Source organism: Ictidomys tridecemlineatus, chromosome 11 (genome assembly GCF_052094955.1).
Source record: "Ictidomys tridecemlineatus isolate mIctTri1 chromosome 11, mIctTri1.hap1, whole genome shotgun sequence".
NCBI lineage: Eukaryota > Metazoa > Chordata > Mammalia > Rodentia > Sciuridae > Ictidomys > Ictidomys tridecemlineatus.
This window is the reverse complement of record NC_135487.1, coordinates 80,148,182-80,168,158: the sequence shown is the minus strand read 5'-3', so window position 1 is coordinate 80,168,158 and position 19,977 is coordinate 80,148,182. Positions and strand designations below refer to the sequence as shown.

General features: G+C 35.0%; 1 protein-coding gene and 1 long non-coding RNA gene across 2 annotated transcripts in view; one reads left to right on the top strand and one right to left on the bottom strand.

Moving 5' to 3' along the window:
• The window catches only part of Dpyd (dihydropyrimidine dehydrogenase), a 778,600-nt gene that overhangs the window by 461,145 nt on the left and 297,478 nt on the right, over positions 1-19,977 (top strand). The window lies entirely within an intron of this gene.
• LOC120890838 (uncharacterized) lies at positions 6,465-19,772 on the bottom strand. The gene is made up of 4 exons (XR_005735305.2): positions 18,856-19,772; positions 14,657-14,787; positions 8,255-8,323; positions 6,465-7,009 (listed from the first exon to the last, which is right to left on the bottom strand). It is a non-coding gene; the product is annotated as an uncharacterized LOC120890838 (long non-coding RNA).

The window sequence follows — 19,977 nt, the reverse complement described above, 5'->3', positions numbered from 1 at the left end:
ACAGGGAAGAACTGATAAGTGAAATCCATCAGCAAAAATGAAACCCTATTGCTCCTAGTCTTTTCAACTATTCTGCTAAAGTGCATTTCATAACTGTGTTAGAAAGAAAGGAGAATTAAAAGGAGATAGACAGAAAGGAAGAAAAAAGGAAAAACAGATAAACTTTGGCAATTGAGCCTTCTCCCAAAGCAGCCTTAGTTTTTGTTTTGTTTTGTTTTGTTTTGTTTTGTTTTGCACCAGGGGTTGGACCCAAAGTCACTTTACCACTGAGCTATATCCCCAGCCCTTCCTGTTTACTTTTTATTTTGAGACAGGTCCTGGCTAAGTTGCTTAGGGTCTTAATAATTTGCCGAGGCTATTTTTGAACTTGTGATCCTTCTGTCTCAGCCTCTGGAATTGCTGGGATTACTGGAGTGTACCACCATGCCCAGCTAAGCCTTAATTCTTAGAGGAAGTAGAGAAAACAAGAATTGACAAAGAGGTTTTATAAATTCAAAACATAACAATTTCTTAATTTTGTAGAGCCAATACAGTATTTAAATTACTATTTGAGTTGAGTTGATCTCAACATAACCTTGTAAGTAAGGTATGAATATCTTGTTCTTTTCATAATAAGAATCTGATAGCCACATGGAGGTAAGTAATTTCCTAAGGGTCTTTTTCAGACTGCAAGTAGCAGAATTTCAAAATGATAACAGAACATGATATATTGCATGATTTTATTATATGTCAAAACAAATTCTACTGTTAGGGGAAGGAAGGAAGGAAGGAAGGAAGGAAGGGAGGGAGGGAGGGAGGGAGGGAGGGAGGGAGGGAGGAAGGAAGGAAGGAAGGAAGGAAGGAAGGAAGGAAGGAAGGAAGGAAGGAAGGAAAGTAGGACTTCTGACCACATAGCCCTACTCTTCAGCTAAGAAACTCTAATGCCTTAGAAGAATATAAAAAGAAGAAAAGACAAAAACAGGCATATATGCACACTTACAACTGAAAAATGATTATATGTTTAAAGTCATACATCAGAGGATTTAGGATTTCCTATGTATGATCATTTCTTCTTTTCACCTGGATTTTTTTCCCCTTGTGGTGAAGGTGCTAATGAGCAAAGAAATGGGAAAGGTAATCAGCCAGAGGGAGGAGAAGAATCAAAGACCTAGATAATTCACAAACTGGAAAATGAGCTCTTAACTAATCAAGACTGGATTGTAAATAGGATAGAAAGAATTTATCTCTGGTATTGGCCTGAATAGCATTTCTACCCAATCCAAGAAAGTATTTGTGAATTTAACAGTTGGCTATTTTTTTCTCCCTTTGAGATTTTTTTTTCTGAACTAATTATCCATTGTGTACACGAAGCAAAGAAATAATGTATCGTTAAAGTCATTTTTGAGGTGGATATTTCACTTTGCATGTTGTTAAAATGCCTAGGGCATTAATAAGGAATGAGTTAACTTTATTAATACAGCTTCTTTGGGGAGTTTCTGATATATATACTGATCACCCAAAAGGAAAATTTCTGTAATATTTTATTCATGCAAAATTTAGGGGAGTAACTAGATTGACTAATCTTTCCATAATAAATAATTTAATTTAACTTTGTGCTGCTTTTTGCATTTTAATTTTTTCATAATGTGTCCTTTAAAACTCTCAATATTAAAATGATCAGTGACTGCTTTGTGCCTGATTTAGTTTAAATTGTAAATTCAGTTATGGCTCTTGGGTTACAAGATGGGGGGAGATGTCTTAATATAGGAAATAAACACAATTACAGGCTAGAAAAGCTAGGTGTGCAATACATTTCTAAATGAATTTCTGGAAACAATGTGAAAATCAACATGAACAATGACACATAACACCATGAAACAATAATTATTATTGTTACCTAGACTGTAATTACACATCAGGCAATACATTTCATATATTTTCATTCATACTACTCAACCACAGTGTTTTATGATTTAGAGTTGTTGCCTAATCTCTTGCTTAAAATCTTACAAGTTCTTGCCAATTCAAACTGAAACCACCAGGTTAAATACTATCTGGCAGTACTGTGATCTTAATATTCAGGCAAGACTTCTATATCTAGTTAGGATGCATAAAGCCAAAAGATATTATCTGTCCCACCCTAACAATCAGAACAAATCAAGTGAATTGCAAAATTGAGTTTTTGAAAAGTGTATTGGAGATCTGAGAATATAAATAAATCTAAAAGAGTGAAATTCCAGAAAGTGTCAAGGAGAACAGGAATTCATGACTATTTTCACTACCTGGAGGAATAGTGAAAGGAGAAGGACATTTCCATAGAGGAAACAGTTACATATTTAAGAATTTTTAATGTGTTTGGAGTGGTGTGATATATGAGAACCCCAGGAACCCAAACATAGACTATGTTGACATGTACCAGACTACTCTCTTCCTGTGGGTCTTCACTGTTGCCCACCAAATGTGGAGCCACAGCAGCTGAATGGAGAGAGGTTCTCCAGAACACAAGCATGATCTTTTCTCAATGAAAGACAGATGCCTGCTGAAGCATAGGGCTGGGACAGAGCATTGAGAGAAATCCTTCCAATTATCCACATCTTCACCAGTTGTTCACTGCATTGGCTCTTGGAAGACCCCAGGAAGACAAGATCAGCAGAAAGATGTCCAGGCCAGGACTAGGGAGCAAAAAGATCTCTCCAGAAATCTAAAAACCTAGTAGCTGGTCTGTAATAGCAGCAAATGATAGCCTTTAGTTTGGAAAATTTGTGGCTGGTCTACTACTAATAATAAAGAGACTTTGGACTCTTTTAGGAAGTCCCAAGTCCTGCAGAAGTCAAATTTTTGATCCAAACCTCAAAACATTTATAACTGAGGAGAACTAAACTCAACTAAAGCCACAATAAAATTCAGGCATGGCATAACTAAATATGATAAGCAGCCTGATAACAGAAATGCTGTACCATTCTGGCGATAATTATCTCTATAAGTCTCTTGTTCTTTTCCTTAAACTCTCTGGCCATGTATTGAAAAAAATTACAAGACCTGAGAAAACAATCTAATGCAAGGACAAGAGTCTTCTTGAGAATTCTCTATAAAATAGATTGAGACAGAGAACTAAAATTATTAGGTAGAGGCTTAAGATATTCATTATAAATGTGAAAAATGATCTAGTGGAAAAGATGGAAAACATTCATGAAAAGATGTGGATTTGCCAGAGGTTTGTAAAGATATCCAAATGGAAGTAAGAGAAGTGAAGAATGCTACATGAGAAATAAAGAATTTACTTGGTGTAAGGGAGACGGAACATAGCAGAAGAAAGAATCAGTGAAGTTGAAGACAGAATAATAGAAATTAGCCAATCTGAAAACTAAAATCAAACAGAAAAATGGTCAAACTGTTTTGAGATCTGTGGAACAATATCAAATGTGATATTCCCGTAATTGAATTTTCTAAGGAATTGAGTGGAAGATTTGGACAGAAATTATCACTTCAATCTCCACATGGCTTTCATTGGCCATCATTTTGAAAGTGGGTCTCTATCTTAACCTTAGTCATTCTCAGTCTCATTACTTGGTTTTAGTGCCTCAATGAAACTCATTACTAAATAAATATTTCTTCCATTTTTAATTTTATCCTACCAATATTTGTTAAACATATACCATGTCAAACACTATTTTAAATATAATATTGACAGGGTCTCTTTTCTCACAAAACTTACACCTTCCTTAGGGCATGCATTTTATAGGAAGAGAGATCATTTTTATTTATTTTTTCTCATTTATCTCTGAATCTTGACATCCTAGAATAGTACTTGTTACATACTAGGAACTCAAATACATTTCATAGGAAACTAGTTAATTAATTGTCATATATGTCATTTCTAAGTTCTTTTTTAATACTGTCTCTTCCACGATTGTCAAGTAAAAACTCTAAAACCTGATCTGCTACTATTTCTTTTCCTTTATTTTCTTCACCCTTAGGCTCCACTTTTTCTGATTTCTCCAAAGGAGTTATCCACATATGGGTAGTTTTCACAAATACCAAGACATATATTGATGTTAACTAGAATTTTGATAAGGGAATCCAGATGTTGGGAGAAGGATAATGACAGGTATCAGTGTTCACATCACCATGTCTGGTGGCTGTGTATGTAGACCTCTGTTCTTTAATGACAGTGGCATTTAGGTGTTCCCAGAGCCAAGCCCCATGTCTAGCAGAACTAAGGTGCTTCTTTTTCCTATACTTTATTACATTTTATTAAATTTCATGTTGAAGAGTGCATATCTTAAAATTTTTAATGGTGCATAAAAATCAGGCATATATATAAAGGATACGTGATATGAAAGGATTTTTAAGGCAACTATAAAAATGCTTTTTAAAAATTATTACTTCTGTTTAAATTCCATGTCCCTTGGCCTGAGGATGTGGCTCAAGTGGTAGCGCGCTCGCCTGGCATGCTTGCAGCCGGGGTTCGATCCTCAGCACCACATACAAACAAAGATGTTGTGTTTGCCGAAAACTAAAAAATAAATATTAAAAAAAATCTCTCTCTCTCTCTCTCTCTCTCTCTCTCTCTCTCTCTCTCTCTCTCTCTCTCTCTCTGTCTTTAAAAAAAAAATCCATGTCCCTTACTCTATTGACTGAATCTGAGAAACAGATTACCAAATCTGTCACTCTTTCAGTGATTGCTTATGTAGGATATATTAAATCTTACACTGGAATTCTCTACTGGTACTATTCTATTCTCATAGTACTAACTAAGGAACTCATATACATCTCCTGTGATTTTTTTGATTCATATCAGAATTAATCTCATTCATCAGTGGAGAAGACTTTTAATCTTAGAGAGAAATCTGATGATAGTTGAAAAATACAGTTGCCTTCATTTAGCATTATCTATGAAAAAGCATAAATGAATTATTATGGATAAAGTTATCAAATGCCAGAGAATCTTTGAGTTATTAATTATCAAAGGTCATTTAGCTACATCCGTTTGCTTACTAGTGGGACACACTGAGGGTTAGAGATCTTTACCCCAGACTTGTGCCAACTAGTGCTGTTTGTACACATTTGTTTTCTATATCACACTTTTTCCTCTAAATATGTTTTGATTATTGCTAATTTCCCTTACCTACCACTAAATAAAACATACACAAGTGAATAGTCTTAAATATCAATGCACGTTGTTTAGAATTACATTTTTCCAAAGGGCATGAGTCCTATCATAATTAATGATGACTTAATTTATTAGTAATAATTAGCCATTTTTGTGCCAATTGCTAGGTTGAGTGATACTTTATCACTAATCATCAGCACAAGTTCATAAGTTGATGGTTGCTGTTTCTTATTTATTTATTTATTTATTGTAGAGCTGGGGATCAAACCCATGCAGGGCCTTGCACATGCTAGGCCAGCAGTCTACTACTCATCTACAATATGTAAGATAAAAGCACCAGAGTGACAAAGCCAGAAATTGAGCTCTGTAGTTTTCTCTCTCTCTTATAGACAGCACAGTTATAATATCTACCTAATATCACTACTGACCATAAAAAATACAGGAATAAAAACAAGAAAAGAAACAAACAAATTACAGGCCACTGTGATAGATATTTCTTTCTGTCTAGGATTAAAACAAGCAAATGTATGCTAAATTAATTTCTTGTATAAAAATATATTTACAAATGCATTAATAATTTATGAAACATTCAAGGCATGCCTGTTATTTCAGCAACTCAGGAGTCTGAGGCAGAATGATCTAAGTTTAAGACTATTCTTGGCAACTTAGTGAGACTCTGTCTTGAAATAAATAATTAAAAGGACTGGGGGTACAGCTCAGTGTGAGAGCTCCCCTGGGATCAATCTCTAATACCCTCATACTCTCCAAAAAAAAATCCTTATGAGTTTGATATTGCCATTTTATTTTTTAAACTTAAGTTTTTTTAAGGGCTTACAAGTTGATTAGGTAAAATAGAAAATAAAATTTTATAAAATAAAATAAGCTATATTGATCTTTCTAATCATATAATAACACCACTGTCTTATTGTCTTCTACTATTAATAATTTTTATTAGCTCAAATTTACTAAGCTGTATATCATGTTCTACTGATTAATAGTTTGAAATGAATATTTAACATATTCTCTATATAATTAGAAAGGACACCTAATAATTTGTATTGAAATTTGTAATACTCTACAAATCCAAATTTGTTCAATATCTTCTTTAAAAATGCTCACCATTTTTACTACTTAAACTCTTAAATTTTCCTTAGCTAATATTTTGACTCAGTTGAAATCCTCACTCAATTTTGTAAATGCTTTAAAAAATGTAATGTCCTATGTGTATAAGAATTTATTAGCAACAAGCCCCCAAAGCCATTTTCTCAATCCCAATTTACACTGCAGTAACCAAAACCATATTCACATTTTTAGAAGATATCTTTACTGGTATTCACAAGAACCAATACAAAAATTCTTCTATACCGTATTTTTAAAAATGTAAGAACTTGCAGAATGTTAAACATGTTCATTTTCAAATTATCAATTATTTTTCTTTAAGAGATGTTATAAGTAACATTTTAAAAGCTGCAGATGGATTTTGGCTATTGATTTCCTTTAGTTGTTTCTTGCCTGGTTGATCAGGTTTCCTCATCATAGCTGTCTACTAATTACTTCTAAATAATGAGCTCACTCATAACATTCCTGTGAACAAAACTTTCTTACCAGTACTGCTTCAACCTTATCAATTTATTTACAGTGCCTGACACATTATGATCACTGAAATAAGTATTTATTGACTTTTTTCTTTTTCATGTTTAGAATTTGAATGACTACATTTCTTCCCAAAATTAGATTTAAGCAACTGATTAATAGATTCATGAGACTAATTGGGTAGGGGGTTGGGGGTGAGGAAGGTATAGGGGAAAATTGTGGAATATAAGAAAATAAAAGGTTAAATACTGTACCAGGATCTGGGAGATCTAGTCATTCACAGCTGTCTCCAACCATACGAACTCTGGCAAATGATAATTTCATCTAAAAACAAAGAGGTTGGGCAAAGTTATCACTGCCCCAACAATGATTTGATTGAGTAGATCTTTCATCTAGGCTCAGACATCACCTTTATAATATATAACTTTCAGGATACTGTTACAGTGTATATTGACTAGTAGAAGAAAAAGCTTTTCCATTTTAATTGAACCGTAAATACTTAGCCATTTTTTTTAGGTCTCTTTGAATTGCACATAAGAAAAGCCGGTGGAATCTTGTGCTCAGAAAATATATGAGATCATTCCAGAGGTGAATACATGCTATTTTCTATTTCCTGCTCCATTTTAGTCATATGTAATGAAATAGTTTGATGGGAGCAACATAGAAAATTGCTGAGAATTTTTATATTCTGAGGTTCTTTGACTGTTGGCTGAGTTGGCAAAGGAGCAGGATTAATATCTATTTCTGGAAAAAAAATTTTGAGAGAGAGGTACATTTTCAGGGAGAGAATTTTTTCTTCTTGCTTCATTGGACAAAAAAGCTTTATCTTGTTCTGTGAGGTTAACTATGGGAACAGACCACTGCTGGGAGCTGGGAAACACAAGGCAGAAAGAGGAAGGGAAAGAATGCTCTGTTAGTTTCCTGGCTAGACAGGTCACATTTCACTTGGGGCATGAAGATGAGGGTAAGAGTTTTAAATCAGCTGTGAAATTATTTTGGTACCTAGTGTAGAGTGGAGGATTGGGGTTATGTTTTCTTAGTAATTTCATATAATAGACAAACAGGAGTTTTGTAGTATTCCCTGTATGTACTGAAGGTATAGATTTTTGGGTACCCCAAAATGTCAATCATTTGGCAAAGGAGAAATAGGAGTCCATTTGCGTTGGAATTTAAGTTAATAATCAGGACAAAGAAATCAAGAAGGTCAATTTGACTTTCAATATCTGGAAGCGTCCTTCTTTAATTCTAATTTGTTATTATGACAGCAGAAGGCATTTCAATTCATAGTACACATATGAGCACAATTTTTCATGTCTCTGGTTATACAGAAAGTCAAGTCACACCGTTCATGTCTTCATACATATACTTAGGGTAATGATGTCTCTCTCATTCCACCATCTTTTCTACCCCTCTGCCCCGTCCCTTCTTCTTCCTCCCCTTTGCCCTATCTAAAGTTTCCTTCCATGCCCCCCACTAGGTGCCCACCCTGGAAGCTTACCTTTTTATAGATATGCCATCAAATAAATAATTAACTTCAAAAATAAACAAAGAAAAAAGATACATCCTTACCTATTTGTCTCTCCTTTGGGTCATATTATCCCAACTTAGTAGCTGTTGATAGGAATATTCTCTAAAGGCCTAATGAAGATTAAGAAATAGTTCAGGCTCAAAACAAGTTAATTCACACGTGTGCTGCATAATGATCAAGTCCTTCTTCTACTAACTGTGAATCTTAAATTGCTATGCCATAGGATTTGCAGAAACATCATATGGAACAAAGTTCTGATTTGCCCTAAATTATTAGTAACATCTACTGATTTAGTGCCTATCCTTATTTTCTCATAAGAGTTTTGTATCACTGGTGATAGTTAATCTCCTTTGATCAGTTAGCACCCTTTAGAACTTAATTTTGCCCTTTTCTAGAACACCTTTTTTTTATGTACTCTGCCCTCTGAAACCTGCATATTCTTAGTATTTCCTGATCATTTATATATTCTCCTAGACCCTTGCATCTACCTCTTTGCCTTCACTAAAATATCTGTTTGCACTGAAACTGAAGAACATTTTTTCAGATCTCTTAGAGAACACTTTTCTGTTTCTCCCTGCCTACCCCTCCTCATGTCCTCCTGCATATCCACCTCTCTGTTTTTAAACCAGTAGTTGCATCCAACATTCTTCTTGCCTCTCACTGCCACTTCTGGGTATTGAATCACCATTGTATGTTCTGAGCCATGTACCACATTTCCTATCCAATGTCCTGTAGATCCTTGCTCCTTGATACCTTCTCTTCTTCCCCCTCATCCCCAAATAGTCATGAAGGTTTTGGCATGTTACTTTTAATCTTCATCTATCATCATCCCAGCCAGCTTTAAAATCAAAATTTATGGTCTTTGTTAGCCAAGTCTTAACTTTTTATTCTTTGGTTAATTTTGCCATTATGCCACCACCTTTTTCCCAGAAACAGCTGCTCGTTTATTTTTCCACAGAATGATAGCACTTCTGTCTTGAAAGGTGGGATCCTGTTATCTCACCAAGAATCCATACCTTCTTTATCTAGACCACCAGTACTTTAGACAAGCCCATGTCTCTTAACTCCTTCCCTCCAACTCTCCACCCATTCTTAGTCTTTTAGGCCTCTTCCTCCAGCCTATAATTAATAAACACTAATTTCAACTAGTACTTTTATAATGAATAATAATGAAAACTTTTGAAATTACTATAAAAATGCTTTTTCATGCACCACCCAGGTCTGAAGTGTTAACATTTTTGTTTGTTTTACTACATTATTTGATGAAAGTTGTAAAGAATTAAGAAGATGCAGGTTATTTTTTGATAAACAAAGTCAATATGTGTAGTATATATAAGATTTTGCAGTTGAAATGCAAATGAGAAGTGAAACTTGTGAAAAAGGGAGTAATCGAAAGAATGAATGATGTTAAGGTTTAAATGAGAACTTTTTTGCAATTCGATGTAGAGGGAATTGAGGGATTTAGGTGAAGACATTTCATGATTGGATTAAGTCTGTTGGAAAATGTTAGTTTTGCTTTTCTCAACATTGATGTTTAACTACTAGTGTAGCACTGTGATTGTTATGAATACTTACTAATCATAGGCAGTAAGGTACCCCTCCTACGTTTTCCTTTGGAGCAACAGAGAGCTGTGTCATTAAGTGGAAAATGGAGTTTTCAAAAGGTAATAGTATTAAAGGAAGAGTTGAAGCTTCTAACTTTCCCCTTTTTCCTATTTTTTATAGTTTTAGTAGCAAAGTATTCCCAATTTATAGTTAATTAATAGGATAATGTCATGATGTCATCTTTATTGGTAATTTCTGCTTTTTTTGAAGTTCTGTGTTACACTGAAATATCTTGATTTGCCTAATTATATTCTACTGAAAGGTTCCAAATAGGCAAATCATTAGTTTATTAAAGAGATCATCTTCATGAGTGGGGGGACCTATACCAAATGTTTTGCTTGAATTTAACAATTTTGATAATATCTAGTTTCCCTGCTGATTTAAAAATTAATCATCTATACTTTAAAAATTAATCATCTATACCAGATGTAAAAATACTCATCATCTATGGATTTCAAGTGAATGAATGCATTCCACATTTTTTTGTCAATTTTTTAACAGTGCAATACCCAAAATAGAGTCTATTGTATGTCATTAAATGTCTAGGGTAGACTCATTTTCTGAAATTAATGTAATTTTATTGTCATAACTTCATATATTTTAATGTAAAAGATCTGAACATTTGAAAATCTGAATTAGTTAAGCCTTTACATTCAGAACATATTACAATAAAGACAATGCGAGCAGCTAGCAATGGTCAGGTTAGGGCCATTTGTTTGCCTGGGATTGTACATTGTGGAAAACAAGAGAAAAATATAGGGCTCAATAAAATAGAATTTAGAACTATTTTGTTCACTGTGGGCATGAGAATCCAAAATATAATACTCAAGGGATGCCCACTAGTTCATCTGTAAATATGAGTGTTTGAAGAAGGGGAAGCTCCTTAACAATGATCTTATGAAACTGATGAGAAAGATCCTGTTAAGAATTACAGAGCTCATACTCTGTAATGAGTGTTATGTAGAACAACACTATTACATATAATAGTATGCCATTAGCATCTGCAAGGTAAATAATAGACACATGGTTTTATGTTGAGTTTCATTTTTTTTTCTTGCTAAAATTATGATGTTATACTTTAACTTATGGAGTAAAAGAGCCTCTTTTTATTCCAGTAGGTTTCTCCATCTTACTTGAAAGTGCATCTGGGTCCTTTGCTAACTGTCTTCTTCCTATCCCTTTTCTACTCTTGTGATGAAAGAGACATTGTCTTCTTGCTTCCATCAAGCAGCAACATAGCCCCTGCATAAATTTTGTAGAACTGCACCATGTAACTACTCTGAACAACCCTGACCATAGGGACCATTTTCCTACATATCTTTTGGTCTGAATAATATTAATTATTCATTTAAAAAATGTATGAACAGTCTGGAAATTTCTGTAAAATTATTTTTGGCTTTGAGTTTGTTATGATTTAGAGATTACATGTCCTCCAAAAGCTCATGGGTGAGACAATGCAAGAAGGATTAGGGGAGAAGTGATTGGGTGAGGGGAGCCTTAACCCAATCAGTGAATTAGTTTCACGATTAACTGAGCAGAGGTTGAAGGCAGGCAGGTAGGGTATGGCTGGAGAAGGTGTACATATATTTTGTGCTTGTATTTTGTATCTGATAAGTGGAGTCTCTCTTTCTGCTCTCTGATCATCATGTGAGCTGCTCCCCTCCACCACACTCTTTGATAATGTTCTCCCTCACATCAAGCCTAAAAGAATGGAGCTGAGACCTCTGAACCAGTGAACTCCTGAATAAACTTTTCTTCTAAAGTTGTTCATATCAGGTCTTTTCAGTGAAAAAGCTGACTAAAACAGTTTTGTTGGAATTGTCTCTCATCATCAATAGATAAAATTACAAAGAAGTATCATATGCCTCAGAAAATTTTATACAAAATGGCAAACAGATAGATGTGACATATATTGGTGTGTTAAAGGCATGCAGATCCTGGAACCAGGAGGCAGGCTGTATTTTTGGTTGTATATCTGGCTTTATCCAGTAAGACTTGTACACTCTGGCTAACAGAAAGATAGTCGACAATATTAATTTCTTATTTTAAAATCAGTGTCAAAGGAGCTTTTCAGTGCAAAATGTCTAAAAAGAGAAGAAGACTAGAAAGTAAAGGGCACATTAACTGGAACCTGAAGTGACAGTGCTGTGTTACATTGCAGAGATTCTACAATATGTCAAAGGGTTGGTGATTCAATTGTCTGAATGCATGATTTGGTGAGTCAGTTTAGGCCAGAGCAAACTGGACCTGTCATTGAATTCACAATGGATAAAAATGGACCTATTCAATCTGCCTCTCAATGCCCAAATTCTTCCTAGTTGTAAATTAGAGCTTTTCGACAATGCATTAACTCGTTCAGGTCAATGGGGTACTATGTCAGCTCAGTGCTCACAATTGCCCATGACCAATTCTGCACTCTTCCCAGCAGGAGGGATGCAGTGTCATTTTGTGCTCTCTTCTTTAGGATAATATCAGGCCTGAAAGTGAAGGAACAAAAGAAGTTGCTGCTTTCCTTCCACCCACCCCACATAGCCATAATCACATCCCTCCTTCCTCTTGGTCAGACTGTGAGCCTAACAGAAAATGAGCCTGAGGGTGTGTGCTTATGTGTAGACTTGAATAAAATAAAAAAATTTGCTGCTGTTCAACTCTGTCTTCAAGTTGAAGAAAGAGGGCATATGGATAGCAAGAGAGAGCTGGAGAGAATCTGCTGCATCCCTATGAAAATCATCACAATATGGTTTCTCTTCCTAGGATCAGCGTTTTAAAGCAGATTCTCTGACAGCATTTTATTCCATTCTATGCTCAGTCATTACTATTTAGCAATGCTTGCTTTTTTTTTTTTTTTGGTGGTACTGGAATTGAACCAAGGACCTTATGCGTGTGAGGCAAACACTCTACCAACTGAGCTACCTATCCAGCCCTGCAATGCTTGCTTTTTAACATGTATCTGAACATACCTAGTTTTGACTTGGTATGTTACATACACCTTGATGTATGATATTCCCTGTACTTGGAACTGAGTCATTCTTCACCCAACAAATTTCAACTCATCTGTCATTTATCCACTCTCATATCACTTCCCTGTGGGGGCATTCCCTGAAAGAGTGAGCTATATTAACTCTTTATTCATTAATTTCTTTTTTTCTTCATGCAGTCACTCATTTACTTTTTATAGCAACATTTTTTGTAGCACTTATCACATTTTGTAGTGATTCATCACTTTGTTAGGTTTTTTGAATGTTCCTCTCCTCCACTAGGCTTTGAGCCTCAAGTTTGCTGTGATCACATCTGATCACTTGAATACTATGTATGCCAAACCTACTTGAATTCCAGCACATACTAATTGCTCAATACAGAGACATGCTATCCTGTCCTATGCTTAGAGTCTCTATTAAGACCTGCAGAAACTGGGAAAATGCCAGTGATTCAAAAGCATCATGGAAGAATTAAGATATCTGTAATTTAGATCAGAAAAGTAAATTTCAATAAGATTTACTATACTTCACTTCTCCTTCATTTTTCTGTAGTCATGGTATTCTCCTAGGTCAACCTATCAGTCTCTAGATAGCAGTGTACCTGTTATTAGAGGAAGTCTGCACATGTGACCCACCCTCTCAAATTCAAAGTCATTTGTCCTCTGAAGCCTTCTTCAGTTATTTCCATGGTTCCTTTATAAGGGCTAAACAAATTATGAAAGTGCTTCTCTTTCATTATAAAACTAAATAATAAACGTATTATTTTGTTTGAAATGTACACATTTTAGACTGTAAACAATTTCACTTTCAAATATTGATATTTGTGATAATTTTATAATATACTATAATAATATAAAAATACTTTATACCTTCAGTATAAGTGACTAAGAGACTGTCTGGGCTTTTCTTTTTCTTTAAAGTTTATTCATGATTCTACTTATTATTATTGGTTAGGATAATTCCCTATCTCTTTCTCCCAGAGGAAACACAAGGTGTAGGAATTAAAGCAATCTCAGGGATATTCTACTCTGCCACAGCAGACAGGATTAACTCCTACCCCAGTGCTCCTATTCTGTCTTTTTTCTCTTGTCCTGAGGGGCTGGAGTTGTACCCATCCTACTCTTAAACTCTAAGTGTTTCAGGATATCACCTGTCAGCAGTTCTTCCTCCTTCTGTTCTTGGAAACATTCTTCCTACTGGTATTGGCATGGATGGGATCTTCAAAGCAGAAGGAGAAAATTCCCCTGGAGATAATAGTCTTTAAGACCCTCAGAATTGCCTTGCTCTTTGAAATGTGTATTTCCAACTTTCCAAAGAATTGCAATAATATCCTGTTGGCACCAAGGCGAGGGGCCTCGATCTTACTCAGGCCACAGCATGGTCCACATTGATAAAGAGTTTGTGTCCCAAATCAAGGCACCTACTTTCTTCTAACAAATATTTATTATCAACTGTCTTGCTGTACATTCTTATAGATACTCTTGTTTGCTGTGGATTAGGCAATAAACAATAACTAACCCCCCAAAATAAAAAAACAAAAAGAAAACACAACAACAATAGCAAAAACCCTGTTTCTGAGTCACCCAGAATTTGGGCAACCACTTGTTTCTGTTCTTTGCTCAGAAATCTTAAAGTTGATTTGTTAAGGAGTGCTAGTATGATGTCAAAAATGTTTTCACATTTCTTTGGGGAAGTCTAGGGGGTTTTTATGTAAACAATCCTTTTCTAACTCTTGGAAACAAGGTCTTAGGTGGCTTACGTAATATTCTGGAGCTAATACAATGACCTGAGTATTGTTATTCTAGACAGTGCTGTATCCATTTCACAACCAAGAAACTTGGAAAAATTAAGGGGCTTTACCAAGTACACATGTCAGCAGAGATGCCAGCTCTGATCCTTAGGTCATCAAACATCAGTCCATGTTGGGTGTTGAAGCCAGAGATGAGTAAAGTGGTCAAGCAATAAATGCCTTCCGTCACATTGCTCACAATCTAAAGGGAGAGAGAAGCAAGCAAGCAGATCCAGACTACCATGTGAAGGTGAGAAATACACAATGTCACATAGGAATTGAGAGTACCAAGTGCCTGCTTGTCACAATGGCTTAAGAACTTCCTGAGGAGGGGGCTTTTGAGCATTACCTTGAAAAATTATGAGAATTTTACCATGTAGCCAGAGGAGGAGCTGGCAGAGGTAGAGTGACACACAGTCTGTGTAAGTATGAGGGAGTATCTTGCAAATGGAAACTACAAATGGCTCAGTATTACTTGAGTGACAAATATAAATGGCAGCATAGTGGGAATGAGGGTTGGAGATATAACCCTAGACAATAGGGCCCAATTAGCGATGGCCCTTCATACTTGCTTCGGAGTTTCAATTTTAATCCTGAGAAATAGAGAACTACACATATGCAGAAAGAATATATGCTCCCACTTGCTTTGGGAAGATTCCTGAGGGGCCCTGCTGAAACTTGATGGAAGGGAGAGCAAGAATGGAGACAACAAAAACCATTAGCAAGGAATTATATGTTAGAAAACTACACAGCAGGATAAGACATCCATAAGTTGCATCTTATACATAGATTCATTTTGGTTTTTATTCTGGAAAAATGCAAGGTGTGCGCAACATCTTCAGAGAGCTGCTCAGATCACTCTTGTCTCTTCCATAGTGTGTGTATCTAAAAGACACTTGCCCTCTAGCTTTTAATTGGGCTTAGAGTATATCAGAGAGATTGAAAAGGAAGGGCCTGCCACCATGCAGCATCACTGTGAAGTGGCTGTGGGTACCACATTCGAATATTGGTGCTTATTCTAATATCATTATATAATAATGTAAAAATATTTCCTATAACCGATATCAGTGACTGAGAGATTGTCAGGATTTTACTCTTTATCACCTCCTTTTTCATATCTCCTGCAGAGTCCTCCACTTTTCCTTGCAGTTTTCCTACATGAACCTACAGCTTTTAAGCAGTCCTCTTATTAATCTTTACTCAAATAATCCAAAATTAAGTGTGCTGTCTGTTACCTGCCAGGAATCTGTTACTGAGGATATAAATCTGTGTACCCTTTCTACAGAAAAGTTTGACCATAGCACTAAAAATGTGGACCCCAAAAACTCTCAATTAAGATTTTTACTCAATAGATATAATCTCTAATGCATGTGTAGAAAATGTTTATTTTTATATATTTTAATGATAACAAAACAGGAAAAATTTATTCCTATAGAAAATGACTTGACAAATTTTCGGATAAAGTTCAAGTTGCAAATTTCCAGGAAAATTTTGGAATAAAGTTTTAAGTTGCAATATAATATTATCTTATTTGCATAATATATGTATGTGGATTGGTAATGACAGGGGTTCAAGTGCTTACTCACTGACCCACCTCCCCAACACTTTTTATTTTTTATTTTGAGATAGGGTCTTACCTTGAGCATAAAAATATATTTAATAGAGATTAAAAACATTAACAGTGTTCACAATTGTAGAATGGTTCTGGAGGCAGATGGTGGATTAGAGATAGATCCTTACTTTGTCATATTGCATTTTTAAACCTGTTTTATTATATAATCTTTAATAAAAATTACTTGTAATTTAAAAAAATACGTTTAAAGTGAGAATATTGCACTTATTTCACAGGATTCTTGTATAACTATATATTCTGGTATAACTAAAGCCATAATGTATCTTATGTAGCTATTAGATAACAAATCTCTAGGAAGAGGACCTGACCTATAAATAGGGCAATGGAGAAGAAGAAGAATGGTGTTTAGAGTGCAGCAGGAGTTGAAATTGTTAGAGATGGGGACTATTCAGGTAGCATGACCAGGGCTTACTTGGCATAAGGGGAAGAAACTATTAAAGAATGACTGTGAGTCACTATGCACTTGATGGGTCTATTCACTAAAGCTAAAATGCAACAAGAGACAAAGATGTGGGAAGGGGATAATGAGTTTGATTTTGAATTCATGGATTTGTTGGTGCTCATTATATCCAGTTGGAGGAGTCTAGAAAGCATTTGCATGAGAAGAAGGCTAATGATCTCATGACAAGTGGACCTGTCTTTACAAATATCATTGTCTGGGATGGGATTGAGGGGAATAAAAGTTAAAAATCAATTGATAGTTTCAAGAACCTTTTTTAGAATCCCTACATCTACCTTAAAATTTTGGTTTCCTTTTATTATTTCTGTTTTTGTTATGATTCGGATCTGGAATGTCCCTCAAAAGTTCATGTGTTGAAGGCTTAGCTCCCAATGTAGCAATGTTCAGAGGTGGGGCTTTTGTAAGGGATGTATTAGGAAAACTTTGACCTCATCAGTGGATTAATCCATTGATAGCTGAATGGACACTGGGAGGTGGTGGAAACCCAAGTTGTGGCCTCCTTGGCGGATATAGATCACTGGGGACATGTCCTGGAAGAGCATTTCTTGTTCTGGGCCCCTTACTCTCTTTCTCTGCTTCCTAGCTGCCTTAAACTGAGCAGGTTTCTTCTGCCACACCCTTCTGCCATGCTATTCTGCCTCATCTCAAGCCCAAAGCTGAAACCTCTGAAACCATAAGTCACAATAAATCTTTCTTCCATTTCTTTATGTCAGGTATTTTGGACACAGTGATACAAAGGTAATACACTATTCTTTTTTCAGTCCTTTGAGTGAGTGTCATTCCTTCTAGAATTTAGCCATTTAATCTGCACCAACAATCAAGCAATCTAAGATACTAACATGTACTATACTACTAATGGAACTGAATTTTTTCTTGCTTTCTTCTTGTTGTATAATGAATTTTTTTGTCCTGGGAAGATTTTCATTATTTTCTATTGCTATATATTTGATTAATATATTAATATTTATAATTTATACTTTTCTTGTCATAACTTCTCTTGGGAATAATGAATGCTTTTAATGTAAGGAATCATTTTATATCCATCTAATTAGAAATAGAGGCAATTTGCATGAAAAACAATAATACCAACTGTGTTTGACAGAAAGCTTCCCAAAGCAGACAGCAGAGATACATACAGTATAGCCACTTCCCATATCTCCATACAGTTATTAATACTTCATTCATTAAAACATCAGGAATATCTTTACATGTAAGTTATGCTGAAGGAAAAAAAAAGGAGAAAATTTATTAAATTATTTACTAAGCCTTTCCAGATTAAAAAAAAGTAAATGGATTATGGATCAGTAATGTCAAGATATTCTCCATAGCTTGTCTTTATCAGAATGAGGAATCTTTTTATTAAGGCAGCCAAGAAAGGGTAGATTTATGGATTGAAGGGAGTATGTTTAATATGTCCATATCCATCTAGATTGACAGTTCTCACAGACATGAATTTCCCCAGAGAGACAGTGTTACTGGTGTCAGTGGATGGCATCATTTACTTCAGTGTTCCATTATTAAATTGATAACAAGATAATTCCTTTGCTTCTCAGAGACATGACAGGGTATACAATGGTTAACACTCTTATTGCATGGGATTTGATGTTCTAGGTAGCTTTTAATAAGAAGTATATTTGTATTTCAATATTGAAAAAAAATTGAAGTGAAAACAACATAGTAAAATAAAATCAAACTCAAGTGTTCCAGGCAATACAATATGTCTATTTAAAGAATATCCTACTCACTATGAGTAACTTTGTCTAATAGAAATGTATTTATTATATTTCCTTCAATCATTCAGCTAACAATTCTGCTGTCCAAAGGTATATATTGTAGTATGTTATTTGTTGAAATTGAAATTTACATATTTGATTTAGCATATGAATACAAGAAATACACTACAACTTTAGAAAATTATAGAGGCAAAGGAACTAAATAATATTTGTTGAGTACTTTATGTTGATCACATAAAAAGAGAGATATAGAAGTAGCAATGGAGATAATGGAGATAGGCTTAGAGGTAACAATAGAGAGAGAGATACAAATAGACAAATAATTAGAAATCCTTTAGAAACTCAACATTTCAGTAAGACAGCTCTCACCAAACCATGTTACAGATGAGGAGGGGACAGACTCAGAGAGTTATAGTAACTTACTTAAGAGGTCATGAAACTTACCCGGGGTCCCCAGCTCTTTCACCACATTATATCACTTCTTTTGTAGAATTTAGGAAAGCATGTTTCTTAGCAGTTGTGAAACAGTAAGCAAACAAAAGAGACAGTAGTCACTATACCTTGCTTTCACTCTTTCCATATACTTCTTAGAAAACTAATTATGGGGTTGGGGTTGTAGCTAAGTGGTAGAGCGCTTGCCTACCATGTATGAGGCAATGGGCTCTATCCTCAGCACCACATAAAAGTAAATAAACAAAATAAATTGTGTCCATTTACAAGTAAAGAAATTTTAAAAATGAAATTAATTAATATTTGTGTATATAATATTACATTTGAGAATGAATGTTGAGAACTAATGGTTAAAAAGAAATCCTTTAGGTTAGAGATAAAACCAGAGCTGAACTCATGGGGGCTTGAGGAGAACCTTGGAGTTTGGGGTATTACAGAGGGAATAGATTAATCCTGTCAGCCCACTTATGAGTGAAGCCGTATGTTGCCATTTATTTAAAATTTTGTTGTGTTTGCAAATAGCTTTATAGGTCATGGATCCCTAATGATTTCCAGTTAGAATTTTTTTTCTATCTCACTAAATATAATGTGAAGCTTTCTTCCACGGGCAATGCCAGCTGCTGACGACCACAGAAGTGCTTCAAGAGAAGTGATATGTCAGGAGCTTCAAAGAGTTCTAGGGCCTGTTTCTGTTGGAATGTTGCTGCTGTATACCTTGGAGCCAAAACAAAATAGCATTTTCAAAGTTACAAATGAGGGCAATCCAAACATTTGATATATAATTGATAAAGGAAAATTGGAGAGTAAAGCATTTCCTCAGTCATTGATTCTGGAAGAATTTGTCCCATGCAGTCACTGAATGCATTTTCTTCACCTATCCTAAATTATTGCTCTACGTGAACTATTGACAAGACAAGTTTCTGCACCACATTGCATGAATGAAAAGCTCACTCATGTGAATTTATTACTTGTAGGTAAATGGAATGACACAGTGTAAAGTCTTTTCAGGGCTGTAAGGAATTAGATTGCCCTCTTTGTAAAGGAACCTATGCGAGACTTGTTTTTCTTGACAAAAAAAAGTGGTTTAATACCAAATTCTGACAAAATAAGAACAGA